The sequence below is a fragment of the Lithobates pipiens genome, unplaced genomic scaffold, assembly GCF_037356315.1.
Source record: "Lithobates pipiens isolate NorthernLeopardFrog02 unplaced genomic scaffold, aLitPip1_a1.2 Scaffold_22, whole genome shotgun sequence".
Lineage (NCBI taxonomy): Eukaryota > Metazoa > Chordata > Amphibia > Anura > Ranidae > Lithobates > Lithobates pipiens.
Genome location: NW_027507784.1, coordinates 173,046,062 through 173,061,504, shown reverse-complemented (window position 1 = coordinate 173,061,504; position 15,443 = coordinate 173,046,062). Strand labels below are relative to the sequence as shown.

General features: G+C 40.8%; 1 protein-coding gene across 1 annotated transcript in view; it reads left to right on the top strand.

The window, feature by feature from the left end:
* The first annotated feature begins 3,848 nt into the window (after positions 1-3,848).
* The window catches only part of TRPM2 (transient receptor potential cation channel subfamily M member 2), a 406,419-nt gene continuing 394,824 nt past the window's right edge, over positions 3,849-15,443 (top strand). The window contains exon 1 of the mRNA XM_077448652.1: positions 3,849-4,145. The gene's annotated coding sequence lies outside the window, so the exon portion shown is untranslated. The remainder of the gene's footprint in view (positions 4,146-15,443) is intronic.

Genomic DNA, 15,443 nt, shown 5'->3' with positions numbered 1-15,443 from the left:
AATTTTCGCCAAAATTAGATTTTTTTGGTTTCTTTTAAAAGAGAAAGTAGAAAATGTTGTTTTTTTTTCAAAATATTCGCTCTTTTTTCACTTATATTACAAAAAATAATAAATGAAGTGGTGAATAAATACCACCAAAAGAAAGCTCTATTTGTGTGAACAAAATGATAAAAAATTCATTTGGTTACAGTGTAGCATGACTGAGTAATTGTCATTCAAAGTGAGAGAGCACTGAAAGCTGAAAATTGGTCTGGGAAGGAAGGGGGTTTAAGTGTCCTGTATTGAGGTGGTTAAAAATCATCCTCATAGAATTATGTAATTCGTTTTGTAGGAACTGTGCCAGTGTGGGGTGCAGTGTGTCTCCCTTTGTGATTGTTCTGTGGGAAATACCTTTGTTGCAGCTGCCCTGGGTGTCGCATTGGTCTGCCTGAGCTCCTCTTCTCTGCTCCAGGATCCCCGCTGGCATGGGCGTCAGCCAGGAGGAGAGGAGAAGCCCTCCGGCGAGTCTGTAAACAGGGTGTTTTGCACGGTGCAGTTACAAAGGGAGGCACGCAGACCTTATGGCAGTGTAATCATTAAGCAAGTTGGAATAACACATTTTTTAACAAATTTTACTAGGGCTTATTTTCGGGGTAGGGCTCATATTGCAGCCCTCCCCAAGAATCATGCTAGGTCTTATTATCAGGGTAGGTCTTATTTTCGGGGAAACACTGTAGTAGATCACATGCTCAGCAATGGCATGCAATGGCAGGCTGCAGAAAGCAAGGCCAGCAGAATATTAGCATGCATAAAACTATAATTCTACCACTTTACAAAACTATGGCCCGGCCACATCCTAAATATGCTGTATATGGATGGGATGGAACTAGAGAGAGACCAGAGAGGAGCAACAAAATTAATAAGAGGGCAGGAGGATCTCAGTTATGAGAAACATTTATAAACATGAAACTTACAGTATTCTCCCTGGAGAAGAGACACTTAACAGGAGATATGATAGTGATATACAGTGCCTTGAAAAAGTATTCATACCCCTTGAAATTTTCCACATTTTGTCATGTTACAACCAAAAATGTAAATTTATTTTATTGGGATTTTATGTGATAGACTAACACAAAGTAGCACATAATTGTGAAGTGGAAGGAAAGTGATAAGTTTGTAGATACTTTGTAGAACCACCTTTTGCTTCAAATACAGCTGCAAGTCTTTTTGGGTATGTCTCTATCAGCTCTGCACATCTACAGAATGGATTTTTTGCACATTCTTCTTTGCAAAATAGCTCAAACTCTGTCAGATTAGATGGAGAGTGTCCGTGAACAGCAATTTTCAAGTCTTGCCACAGATTCTCAATTGGATTTAGGTCTGGACTTTGACTGGGCCATTCTAACACATGAATATGTTTCGATCTAAATCATTCCATTGTAGCTCTGCCTGTATTTTTAGGGTCATTGTTCTGCTGGAAGGTGAACCTTTGCCCCTGTCAAGTCTTTTGCAGACTCTAACAGGTTTTCTTCTAAGATTGCCCTGTATGTGGCTCCATCCATCTTCCCATCAACTCTGACCAGCTTCCCTGCCCCTGCTGAAGAAAAGCATCCCCACAACATGATGCTGCCACCACCATGCACCACACATAAAGTTTTGCTTTTAGGCCAAAAACGTTTGCTCTCATCTGACTAAAACACCTTCTTCCACATGTTTATTGTGTCCCCCACATGGCTTCTTGCAAACTGCAAATGGGACTTCTTATGGCTTTTAACAATGGCTTTCTTCTTTCAACTCTTCCATAAAGGCCAGATTTGTGGAGTGCATGACTAGCAGTTGTCCTTTGGACAGATTCTCCCACCTGAGCTGTGGATCCTTGCAGCTCCTCCAGAGTTACCATGGGCTTCTTGACTGCATTTCTAATTAATGCTCTCCTTGGCCAGTCTGTCAGTTTAGGTGGACGGCCATATCTTGGTAGGTTTGCAGTTTTGCCATACTCTTTCCATTTTCAGATAATGGATTGAACAATGCTCTGTGAGGTGTTCAAAGCTTGAGATTTTGTTCTATAACCTAACCCTCCACAACTTTATCCCTGACCTGTCTGGTGTGTTCCTTGACCTTCGTGGTGCTGTTTGTTCACTAAGGTTACCTAACAAACCTCTGGGTGCTTCACAGAACAGCGGTATTTATACTGAAATTAAATTACACACAGGCAGACTCTATTTACTAATTACAGTACAAATATCTTAATGGTGACTCCAGCATAGGGAGGAAACTATTCAGTGTCAGGTCACTCAAGAAGACATGTGGCCACGCAATAAGGTTGGATGAGAAGCAGTTCAACCTTAAACTGCGTAAGCATTTTTTACTGTAAGAGCAGTAAGGATGTGGACCTCCCTGCTACAATCGGTGGTTTCAGTGGTTAATGTCGCTAATTTCAAAAAATTCTTAGATGGGAATATTATTGAACACGTTATATAGGGATATGGGAAGTGGAGACATAACACACACATCCCCACACCCACACATGTTGAACTGGATGGCCTGGTTTCTTTTCAACGATACCAACTACGTAACTACTCAACCAACTACTGACTGATCATTGCATGGATTGTTAATCTGTTTACAATTTATCTGCATACACACAATGTTGGCACCAATTTCATGAACATTAATTATTTATTAACTCGTTATTTATTTTGATTAATGATGTATAGGCATACCCCACTTTTAAGTACACAATGGGGTTTATTTACTAAAGCTGGAAAGTGCAAAACCAGGCTTCATAGAAACCAATGAGCTTCTACCCCAGCTTGTTCAATTAAGCTTTGGTAATAAAACCTGGAAGCTCATTAGTTTCTATGCAGACGTGAGCCTGATTTTGCACTTTCCAGCTTTAGTAAATAAACCCCATTGTGTACTTAAAAGCGGGCTATGCCTGTATTGACACAAATAATTTCTTATGTGGTTTAGAGCTGCACATTCCGGAATATATAATAGTCAACAGTTAACACACTTGCCCCAAGGTAACTTTTTTTTACATTCAAGAATGTCCATGCCTTGGGTTCTGCGGTTGGCACTGGCCTTTTATTTGTTAGTCACTTATAAAGTCCATCTATTAGTCCACCCTCTTCATGGGCTGACAATGCTCCATCACTACAGTGGAGGAGTGAATGTAGCAACCCTAAGCCCTTGTACACACGGTCGGACATTCCGACAACAAAATCCATTGGATTTTGTCTGAAACTGGTGTTGCATACACACGGTTGGACAAAGTTGTTGGAAAATCCGATCGTTCGTAACGTGAGGACGTTATTTCGTTACGACGGGACTACGTTCAGGCTAGTAGCCAATAGCTTTGGTCTAGGAATTTGATCTGTGCATGCGTGGCACTTTGTCCGATCGGAATTCTCTACAAACGATCAGACAAAGTCCGATCGGATCATGTTGTCGGAAAATTTTATAGCCCAGCTCTAAAACGTTGTCATCGGATATTCAGACGCAAACAGTCCAATGGAGCCCACACGCGGTCGGATTGTCCGACAACACGGTCCATGCAGTGTACTGTATACTCTCTCTCTCTACCAAGCAATGCCTGTAAATACATTTGTTGACTGGTAATAAATGAAAGAATGTTTTTTTATTTATTTAATTTTTATTTTTAAGGATTTTTAATTTAATGACTGCAACTTTAATTTAAACAGTGCAGTTTAATAGGACACTACAGTATAGCAATGATGAGACTGCATTTTCAGCTCACTGCAGCAAGCCTACGATAGATACGTTGGATGACTTTGCAGTAAAAACAGTAGGTACGTGCTCATGCTGCCGATACATAGGATGTTATTCACAGGTTATGCTGTCTAATTGTAACTCTTTGTCATTATATTGTACACTTCTTAACCCGCAGATGCATTTACGGTGTATACAAACCACTGCAGCATTCAGTGATGTTGGATTTCTGCCAAACCATCTTTAAAATGCAGTATTTTAAAAGGCATCTCAGCTAATGTTTCTGAAAAGCACTCTCAGTTTTTTTTCCATTTTCCCCGTGTAAAAAAAAAAAAAAAGCACGTGAATTGCACTTTAAATTCAAGCCCGAGAAACGTGGTTTCTTTGTATGCAAGATCCGGTTAACAATACATTTGAGAAGGACAAGTGAAAAGGTACAGTCTCCTTTATTTTTATTATACTGTCCCTATTTTGTTACCAACTGATTATAAATAATTGCTTTCAGCATGATTTCAGCATAACAATAAAGCTATATGTTTTCCATCAATCCTGATGTATTCCTGCAACTGTAAAAGACATTCACATTAGACTGTATATGTAGTGACAATGATATGTTGACCTACAGTATATTTTCTTAATTTTAGGTAGATATGTATGGTATATATTGGTGCAATATAATACTTTTTTATATTACCAGTTACACAAAAATGTGTAAAATCAAAACTTCCAATTATCCAGAATAAATGTATAAGCTATTTGGCTAACAAAGCATGCTACAAACTATTTTTATTGGACACTGTGTATAATGTATATGATGTATCATCTGCTGTATCAGACATTATGTGTGTTAAAGATAATGTAAATCAAACGTATTCTCTTATAGAAAATGAATGCAGTAAATTTTAAAGACACAACTTAAAGCGGAACTTTACCCAAAAGGGTAAGTTCTGCTCTCCCCCCCCCCCCCCCCTTCTCCCATCACATTTTGGCGATATGATTTTTTTTTGTTGGGGGGGGGGGGTAGCTAGTTTTGACAGATACCCGCTCCTACTTCTGCTCAAATCCCCTAGGTGATCTGAGCAGAAGTCCCCCCCCCCCCTGCCCGCAGCCTTCTGGGACACATCACTATTCACAAAACGCAGTGCTACTCACGCATGTGCAGTGGACCCTGGAGAATAAAATGATGGCAGTTTCTACTCTTTTTTTTTTTTTTTGACAAACAATATTAGCATAACATTTTCTCAAGCCCATATTTTCAGTAAAATACACAATAAAGATAATTATAGTGCATAGAAACATAACATTTTACCATTTTTTTTGTCTAAAGCTTTAGAGTTACACTTGTGGCGACAAACTAAGGTCCCCAAAATTGTCCAAAGGCAATACTTCGAAAGCCTTTACAGGTAATCAGTTTAGAGTTAACCATGAATGATGGTCCTAGAATTGTTGTTCTCTAGTGTGCAGGGCAATACCTAAAATGTATAGCACAATTGTCACGTTCATACATAGGAGCTCCTGATGCATGCATTTACGTTTGTATGTGTGTGTCCCAGGGGGCAGGGGAATTTTTATTTATTTTTTTGTGACCACCGGGTCCATCCACATCACGGATCACGGTAATTGGCCTTTACCACGTGATCGATCTGTCAAATGACACATCGATCACTTGTAAACAAACCAACCTCATGTCCAATTCCTCTCTCCCCTCTCTGTACCGATTGATACAGTGTGAGTGGAGAGGGGAGAGATCGGGTGCAACAGCACAGTGAGCTGGGTCTGTAGTGCCCACACCACTGATTTGTGCCCATTGCAGCCTCATCCAGCCATCCATCCATGCTCAGCCATCCCTCTTTCATACTCATCCAGCCATCCATACTCAGCAATGCTCATCTATCCATCCATGCTCAGCCATCCATGCTCAGCAATACTCATCCATCCATCCATGCTCAGCCATCCATTCTCAGCAATACTCATCCATCCATCCATGCTCAGCCATCCATACTCAGAAATACTCATCCATCCATCAATCCATGCTCAGCCATCCATACTCAGCAATACTCATCCATCCATCAATCCATGCTCAGCCCTCCATGCTCAGCAATACTCATCCATCCATCCACCCCCATCCATACTCAGCCATACCCAGCCATACTCAGTCATACCCAGTCATACCTAGCCATACCCAGTCGTACTCTGCTGTACCCAGCTGTCCACAGCGGTACCCAGCCGTACTCAGCTGTACCCAGCCTAACCTAGCAGTCCTCAGCCATATCCAGCTGTACTCAGCCATATCCAGCTGTACTCAGCCATACTCGGCCATACCCAGTCGTACTCAGCCGTACGCATCCGTACCCAGCCATACCCAGCCATCCTCAGCCATACCCACCCGTACTCAACTGTACCCAGCCAAACTCAGCCGTACTCAGCCGTACCCAGCTGTCCTCAGCCGTACCCAGCCATACTCAGCTGTACTCAGCCATACCCATCCATACTCCAACATCCCATCTGTACTCAGTCACCCCATCCATACTCAGCCATACCCAACCATACCCAGCCATACTCAACCATACCCAGCCATAATCAACAATACCCAGCCATACTCATTCATTCTCAGTCATCCCATCCATACTCAGCCATCCACATTTATGGCTCAACCATGCTCAGCCATCCCAATCCATGGCTCATCCATCCCCATTCATACTCATCCATGCCACATCAGTTCTCATCCATACCACATCCATGCCACTACAGTGGCTCACAAACGTGTAATAGGTAGTCAAATTAGATTTGAAATGTATGCCCCTCGAACACCTGATGGTGCTCCCTGCATGTTGGGCCTCTTTGTGTGGCCTGTCTATGGAAAAGTCTCCCACATGTGGTATCACCATACTCAGGAGGAATAGGAGAATCTATTTTGTGGTGTAATTTTTGGCATGTACATGCTATGTGTTAGAAATATTGTATAAATGGACAACTTTGTGTAAAAAAGAAAAATGCGTTTTCATTTTCTTTCCACATTTTCCAAAAACGTGTAGAAAAAAATGACATGTTCAAAAGACAGATTATGCCTCATAGATTATACGTTGGGGTCTTTTCTTTCCAAAATGGGGCAATTTTTGGGGCGTTTCCATTGTCCTGGTGCTCCAGGGCCTTCAAAAGTGTAAGCGGTAGTCAAGAAATTATATGTGTAATTTATGCTCCTAGAACGCCTGTAGGTGCTCCCTCAATGTTGGGCCTCTATATGTGGCCATGCTGTGTAAAAGTATACCACATGTGGTATTGCCGTACTCAGGAGGAGTAGTAGAATGTGTTTTGGGGTGTAATTTGGTATGCATATGCTGTGTTTGATAAATAACCTGCTAATATGATAATTTTGTAAAAAAATAAATAAAAAGAAAATCTTGATTTTGCAAAGAATTGTGGGAAAAAATTACAACTTCAAAAAACCTCTTACTAATACCTCTTACTAATTACTTTGGAATGTCATCAACAGTAGCGGAGGTGATCGCGTCCTCTTGCCTGTTAGGTATGGAGCTGAGTGAGGGCAAGATGGCCCGTGCTCGGCTGCATATAATTGCAGGGCGGAAGTGACATCAAAACATCACTTCCACCCATAGCTCTTAAAGCAACTTTTTTTTTTTCAAACAACTTTTTTTTTTATTGCATTGTGTTGTAAATATGAAGATCTGAGGTCTTTTTGACCCCAGATCTCATATTTAAGAGGTCCTGTCATGCTTTTTTTCTATTACAAGGGATGTTTACATTCCTTGTAATAGGAATAAAAGTGACACTTTTTTTTAAAAAGAACAGTATAAAAATAAAAAAATAAAAAGTGAAATAAATACAAAAAAATTAATAGTGCCCCGTTCTGCTGAGCTCGCATGCAGAAGCGATTGTTAGAGCGAGAGCAATAATTCTAGCCCTAGACCTCCTCTGTAATTCAAAAACATGCAACCTGTAGAATTTTTTAAATGCCACATATGGAGATTTTTAAGGATAAAAGTTTGTCGCCATTGAAGAGTGACATGATGGGTATCAGTTTACTCAGCGTAATATCATCTTTCACAATATAAAAATAAATTGGGCTAACTCTACTGTTGCCTTATTTTTTTATTTAAAAAAGTGTATTTTTTCCAAAAAAAGTACGCTTGTAAAACCTCTGGGCAAATACAGTGTGACACAAAGCATTGCGACAACCGCCATTTTATTCTCTAGGTGTTAGAAAAAAATATATAATGTTTGGGGGTTCTAAGTCATTTTTTAGCAAAAAAAATGATTTTAACTTCTAAACAACAAGTCTGAAAAATAGGCCCGGTCTTAAAGTGATTAAAAGGGCATGGAGCAAAGCTTGTTAATGGAGGCTAGCAGACTGTGGACTTCAATTCCCACACATATTTTCACCTGGAGGAGAAGTTTCACTTATTTACCAGGCAAACTGATCTTGATCTGAGCAGTCCAGAGAAGACAGTGACTGCTACAGACCTGCGATCAGGGTCTATGCCTCACATCCAAGGGATCGGAGCCATTAGAGAAGAGAGGACCTGTGTCCGTTCACCTACTATACGAAGGGGGGATGGACCTGAGCCTGCTAAAGCTGCCTTCAGAGAGTGAATATGACAAATAGAAAGAGCTGCTGCATCTTCAGGATTGGAATTGATAAACCGTGGCCTGTGCAAGAGGCTGTAATCTGATTACTAGGGACTGTTGATTACCAAGCGTTAGGGACTGAATTACCTGCCTGCCATCAAGAAGTGGTGAGCTGAGCTACACATCCTAAATGCTCAGCACCCATTATTAGTCTGAGTAGAGACTGGTTCTACTAATCAGCACACCTGTCTTATCTTACTAACACTCATAAAGGGACAGTGCACCATCTAAAGAAGGGCCCCATCGAAAAGCCAACCAATGTTAATTACTAGGCACAAAGTCATTTCTACCACCTCCAGGGTTACCCCCATATTGCCCACTTTTGGGGTTGTATGCAAAAGTTGTACACTAGGACCCTTTTTTATTCTTCTGAACTTGTTGTTGAGGTTGTTTAGAGACTTCATTTACCCGGTAGTAGTTTCATTTAGTCTTGCTATAACATTTGGATGCTAACTAGTGGGTAATTAACCATTTAACCCTTTATAGCATTCTTAAGTCTGCGTAATTATTGCTTATTGTTTTACCCTCTGTTTGCATTGTCTTAATACATTTAATTAATTATCTCCAAGCTGTTTGTGGCCTTATTTGTGAAGCATTTCAGAGTGGTAATTCCACAGGTGTAGATGGCTTTAGTACTGTATTCGACCAAGTGTGTCAATGGGGACCGAGCAGTTTGGAGAGTCGTGGTAGAGGGGACTGATTATCATTTGTGGCTCCTGCAGGGGTAAGCGCTACACAACCACATAGGGGGTTGACAAGTCCCTATGTGATAGCACAATGTATATTATACTGTAGGTCCTCTTAAGAGAGAAATCAGGGGGCTATTAGACCCTGAATGTCACCTCTGCACCCCACTGAAGCTGAACAAGAATAGATTGTGCTGCATCAGCTTTTTCCCCAGCCACAGGCTGTTTTGGTGCTATTTATTTGAAATTGGTCTCCAACAAACCTAGGCATCAAAGCACACTAAATTTGCATTGTTATGCACTGCAATGCTAAGATGTGACCCATTTGTGCCTTGCAATGCACTGTGTAAAAAAAAAAAAAAAATGTATTCAATAAATAGTGTGTGTCCTTGCAATACGGTTTGGCAAATTAAAATTAATGGGTTTCTGTACATTCTTCATATAACTTACCTAACCCCACTACAGCTCTCCAGATTTACAGCATTTCTCAGTCAATAATGCCCTAAATGACAGGTGTGAGTAGGTACTCTATGGCACATGTAAAGTAGTTGTAAACCCTTACATATACCCAGTAAAGTGACTAGTTTTGGGTGATATACAGAGACAAAATAAATCCTTCTGCATAAGTTGTACCTGTTTATCTGCAGCCATCTCTTCTCTACATTCATTAAGAGCCAGTTCACACCACCTGCAGTGCGGGAAATGCCCTCTGCAGACACGCATAGGTGACAATAATTCTTAATGGCAAGCCACACATCTAGCAAGCCATGCAGTTTGGTGCTGAGTGGTTTTAAAATCGTTCCTGTCATACTTTTTGGGCACGCTTGTTTGGCAGCATATTGCAATTAATGGGAATGAGCAAGAAACACGCACACGCATGCACCTATATGGTGGGATCAAACTTTTAAAGTTTTTCTGAGCTTCCATGACTAATGCAAATAACAGAGGAACCAGACTGCAAACAGAAATCACTTTTTACTTTGAACTGAGATAGGTACAAACTATAAAGGGATATGCTTTGTTCATTTTTCAGGTCAGAGGATTACAACCTCTTTAAACAAATATAATTTGACCTTTCTCCATTAAACATTATTTACAGCATGTAAATTCATAACTAAATTCTGGATGTCAGCACTTCCCCCTAAAGAAAATATAATGCATCTCAACAATGAATGCAACAATCCTTTAAAGGAATCCATAAATATCAATAGGGAGTTACCCCCAAAAGTTTCATAAAATTGATGATAGAGAGATGACACAGAATGATACTTGTGTGGCACCTATCTAAATCAAATGGGGCCTTGTTGTTTAGGGCTTCTATTTGTCTATTCTATATGTTTTTAATCATATAAAAGCAGTTGCGCATGCAACAGTGATGGAGGAAGAGTTCCATACACTATATTGTCAAAAGTATTGGGACACCCACCTTTACACACACAACGTTAATGGCATCCCAGTCTTAGTCTGTATGGTTCACTACTGAGTTGGTCCACCCTTTGCAGCTATAACAGCTTTAACTCTTCTGGGAAGGCTGTCCACAAGGTTTAGGAGTGTGTCTATGGGAATCAGGGCAGGACTTAGGGTGGTGGGGTCCCCTGGGCTTGAGTCACTTTCGGGCCCTACCTTCTATACATTACCATATTTATCGGCGTATAACACGTGCTGGCATATAACACGCACCCCAAGTTTAGGAAGGAATTTTAAGGATAAAACTTTTAGGAGGGAAGTTTAAGGAAAAAAACTTACATTTAAATGCCCATCAATGCAGCCTTATCAGTGTCCATCTGCAGCCTTGTCCAGTGTCATTTGCAGCCTTGTCATTTGCAGGCTTGTCATTGCAGTCTTGAAGTTTAAAAATGGCGCTGCAGTGATACAGAGTCCTGTGCATCTCATCAACCCTCGGGCCCTCTCGCAGTCCCGAGCGGAGCCGATAGTAGTCGAGTGTACTCGGCTCGGCTCACAGTCATGCCCAGTCCCTGTGTTATGTCCATCATAGGGCGGGACTGGGCATAACTGTGAGCGGAGCCGAGCCGGGTACACTCGGCTATGTATCTTGGCGGGGCCCCCTATTGGGTGGGGCCCATGGGCTTGAGCCCAGTCAAGCCCAATGGTAAGTCCTGCCCTGATGGGAATGTTTGACCATCCTTCCAGAAGCGCATTTATGATGTTGGATGAGAAAGTCTGTCTCACAGTCTCCACTCTAATTCCTCCCAAAGGTGTTCTATTGGTACGAGGCCAGGGCTCTGTGCAGGCCAGTCAAGTTTCTCCACCCCAAACTCACTCATCAATGTCTTTATGGCAAACTGTGGCTCTTTGAATTCCAGGACGGCGTTAGTATATGCTCAGATACAAGAGGAGAATTTTCTAAATCTGGCTGTGAAAGCGAGTTTCAATAAACAGTATTACACTATGGATATCTTTTGGTTATATTCCCTATGGCATATACGAGGATCTATCCCCATCTGCTGGAGAACTACAAGGACAAGCAGATCATCCACTGAGAATATTACCCGATGAGCAATTGTTCTTATAACAGGCCCAATATCCACCATTATCTGGTGAGTGTGGGCAAATAAGGAGGGGAGTACAGCACAGTGCGGAATAAGAATAAGCACTTGCACAAAGACTGCACAATGATATATAAAAATACATTTTTTTTTTCATGCTTTATATAGTTTTGGCACTCAAGATTTATTTGCACATATATATATGCTTTTTGGTAAATATTGTTGATGGGAAGACAGCGCTGGGTACACATGTTATAAATTTATTTAAGGGCACCTACACCCTATACCACAGCAGCGGTCAATTAGGTAATCTAACCACAGAAAAGCGTAATAAAGTCTTAGAGTGGGAATCACAAACCTTTCACACATTAAGTTCATACCAGCCAACAGTTAAAAATGGTAAATTAGAACACTCATTCTTGCAGCTCCTATTGGCAGAGTAAGAGCCATACCTATAATAACAATAAGAGCTGAGAAAGGGATCACTGACCTTGTGTATTACAAAATCTACATTTGTATTAATAAAAAAACAGTATCGCATTCTCAAGTGTAATAGGTAAAAGCCCTTTCAGAAAATCCTTAAGGTCCAGCAGCATATGCCCATCCTTTTGGCCAGCAACAGGGCAGATGATTTGATCTCAAGGCCATCTGTCAGCCTCAGGCAAGGACTAAAGCATGCCCTACTTGATGTAACTAAGTGATGTTCCCTCTTACTGAAAATCAATTAAAGAAAGAGAGTGCATTTTAGATTGCTGTGCATGTGGCAACACATTTGTTGGTCACACGACATCTATCAAATCCATGTTATTCTGTCACTAATTTTTGAGTAGAGCATCAAGATATTTTTCATAAGCTTCCTCTTCAAATTTATGGAGATAGTTTTTATCAAACAATTTTTCTTTAACACTCCTTTAAATTCCAGGTTTTGTTCAGTTTACAAAACTGACTGTTGGGGACATTATTTCTCCATTACATGTGAAGGCTTGAAATGTGGATAATAGTTACCACTAGTTGGTTTCAGAGTTTCTTGGTTTCACATGAGTGATCCTGTATCAAGAAATATCAGCAAAAGGGCATCATTAACATAGGTAAACATAAGAGAAAAATTGTTATTAGAATGATTGATAAAGGGTGATATGATGTATATCAACTCATCCCATAAGACAATGTCATCAATATATCAATGATTAAAAAAAATTGTATACTGAGAGAGATCAGGGGGGGACTGTTTATACTAAAAATAATGGGTCTACCGGGTGGTGTTTCCAAATTCCTATGATCCCTGGGAAAATGATAAGAGTATTGTATGCTAAAGTTATCTTCAAAACAATAGTAATAAAAACAATAATAATAAAAAGCAATAATTTTTGCTTTTTTATAGGTAATTGTATCCAATAATGGAATAGACTGAAAAAAAGCTGCAGACTATAGGAAGATTACATTTTAAAAAGTTGTTTTGTTTTCTAGAACAGTTTTCTTAAGGTTGTGGCACAGATAAAATCATAAGCACGCTACTTCGAGTTCCACATCAAAAGAGAAAGAAGTTATATTTTTCCAATAGGGAAATAAAGCAGTGCTTATGTACTACTTGGAGAAGATGAACAAAACTGCAAATGAAAGGTCCTACAGGTGTCAGACTCAATCAACCAGGAGCCAGGCCTGGTGCAGTATCATAGGCTTTAGAGTCACAACTTTTATTATTATAGTGTGAATATTTAACCAATGTCACTTTTTGAGAATGGACTGAAGGACAAGGAGAAGAGAGGGTGAGGTTAAAGAAGAAAGAAAGCACAAAAAAAAGAGAGAAAAGGTGTCTGATGGAAAATCATTCCAGGAGGCCAGGACTTTTACCTGTCAGTAGTGCTTTGATTAGTCTTTGGTCCATCGAGAATGGCTGTGAGCATTCGGCGTAGTAATAGGTGGTGAAGCTGCACAGATGCATGTGTGATTTGCAACTAGCATAGACTGGGCCACTGAGTGCGTGTGCAGAACAGCAGCATTTGACTATCTTCTTTGAAATGCCTGGGCTCTGCAAGAATTAACAGAAATCATCAGGCAAAGTAACATTTTCTTTATGAAAGGTCAGTGATGTGTCAGTTGCCCACCCAGTAGTGTCAGAGGGCAAGTCAAGGTCACTCTCTACCCAATGTATAGTAGCAGGGTCTGGCACTTGGCTTGAAGGCTGAGTGGTATGTATAATTTTATCAGGGTGTCATATGTTGGTCTCTTAAGAGGATGAATATCCCATCTGAGTCTGAGCTAACAGCAATCTCAATCTCTAGTTCATGAACTGAATCAGGGGTAATCAGGCTGGGCCCTGGCTCCTCATTATCATCAGTATTAGTCTCTGCTATTATACTTGAAACACCAGTGTTCAAGTTTGTCTCAGTGCTTTTCTCTATGGACAGATCCGTTGTTGCAGTCATTTCTGTTGTTTTGGTCCAGGAGGACAAAGTCATATCTCTAAGTTCTGGAATTTCACCCTCTGTTTCAGCACCAGACAAAGAGATGCTGCTACTTTCTTGAGGAGGAGGCCACAACCAGTTGAATGCTGATTCTTCTTCATCACTCTCATCCTCCTCCAGGTTTGAGATGTCACCCTGGCAGGTTAGAGATGATCATGGTCTAGGACTGTGAGAATCCAGCAGTTCAGAGTTAGCAGGTTGTGGCATTCGAAAGGCCTCCGAGATTGACAGTAAATTGTTTTTATGCTACACCTTCAGTGGACCAGCTTTTCCCTCAGGGAGAATTTGACTAACTGGCAACCCATGCTAACCCAGCTAACTTGTGTTTCCCTGTTACTGCTAGATTTCTCAACAATACATGATCCCCAGGCTGACAATCTTGCACCTTCACCAAAGTTACTTCTATTCCTCTGTTCTTGTGCACTAGAAACTTCATAAGCCTTCAAATAAGCTGACTTCAAATTCATGTGCGCAATCAGTCATCCTATTCCATCTAAGAGACGTGTGGACTTTGGGAGTCCAAAAGCTAGGTCAACGGGTAGACAAGCCTTCCTCCCAAACATCAGTTTGTATTAGGAATACCCAGTGGCATCATTCACTGACTGTACTATTGTAAGCATATACTACAACTATGTGGTTTCCCCAATGTTGTTTCTTCTCCAAAGTTAATATTCACAGCATGTTTAGCAGGGTACAAAGGAATCATTCTGGCTGAGAGTCTCCTTGAGGATGGTATTGGGAGGTTCTGTACTTCTGAATATCCAGCAATTCACAAAGTCTCTGAATGAGTTTGCTTTCAAAGTCTCAGCCCCAATCTGAGTATTTCCTTTGTGGCAGACCATAATGTACAAAAAACATTTCCACTAGAACAAAACATTACTCCTCCCGCTTGAGCCAGGTTCCAGGCACAGAAAGTCAATGCACACCATCTCTCTTGACTGTGGAGATGGCTCATATGGGCCTCTCTGTGCAAAGTTTTTCTCTGAATGTACCTGAGACAGGAGTGGCAATAGTTTTCCACTACTTTTCTCATAGAAGTCCAGTAAAATTGTTCTTTGACTAGCCTGGCCCTAAGTGTTCATGATCACTGTGAAGGCCAGTCAGTATAGACCTTCAATATTTCTCCCGGACGAAAAGCTGACATGCATCCTCTGAACCTTCAGAGGGACCTCTTCTATAGATGATACCGTCTGGCAATTACAATTGGTCCCATTCCTTATAGACCAGCTTTGAATTTGTGAAAGAGTTGTCCAACAGAAGGTTAGGGCTTTGTTTTGTTCAGAGCCTTCAATGTTAAGTTGCGTAGCAAGTCCTCACTTTGGTCTCTTCGTATACATTTCTTTGACAACTGTGGGGTCACAGTAACATTTGGGCACTCCAGGTTGGATAACTCCAATGAGTTCTGCCCGACTGCCCCTTTATGAGGA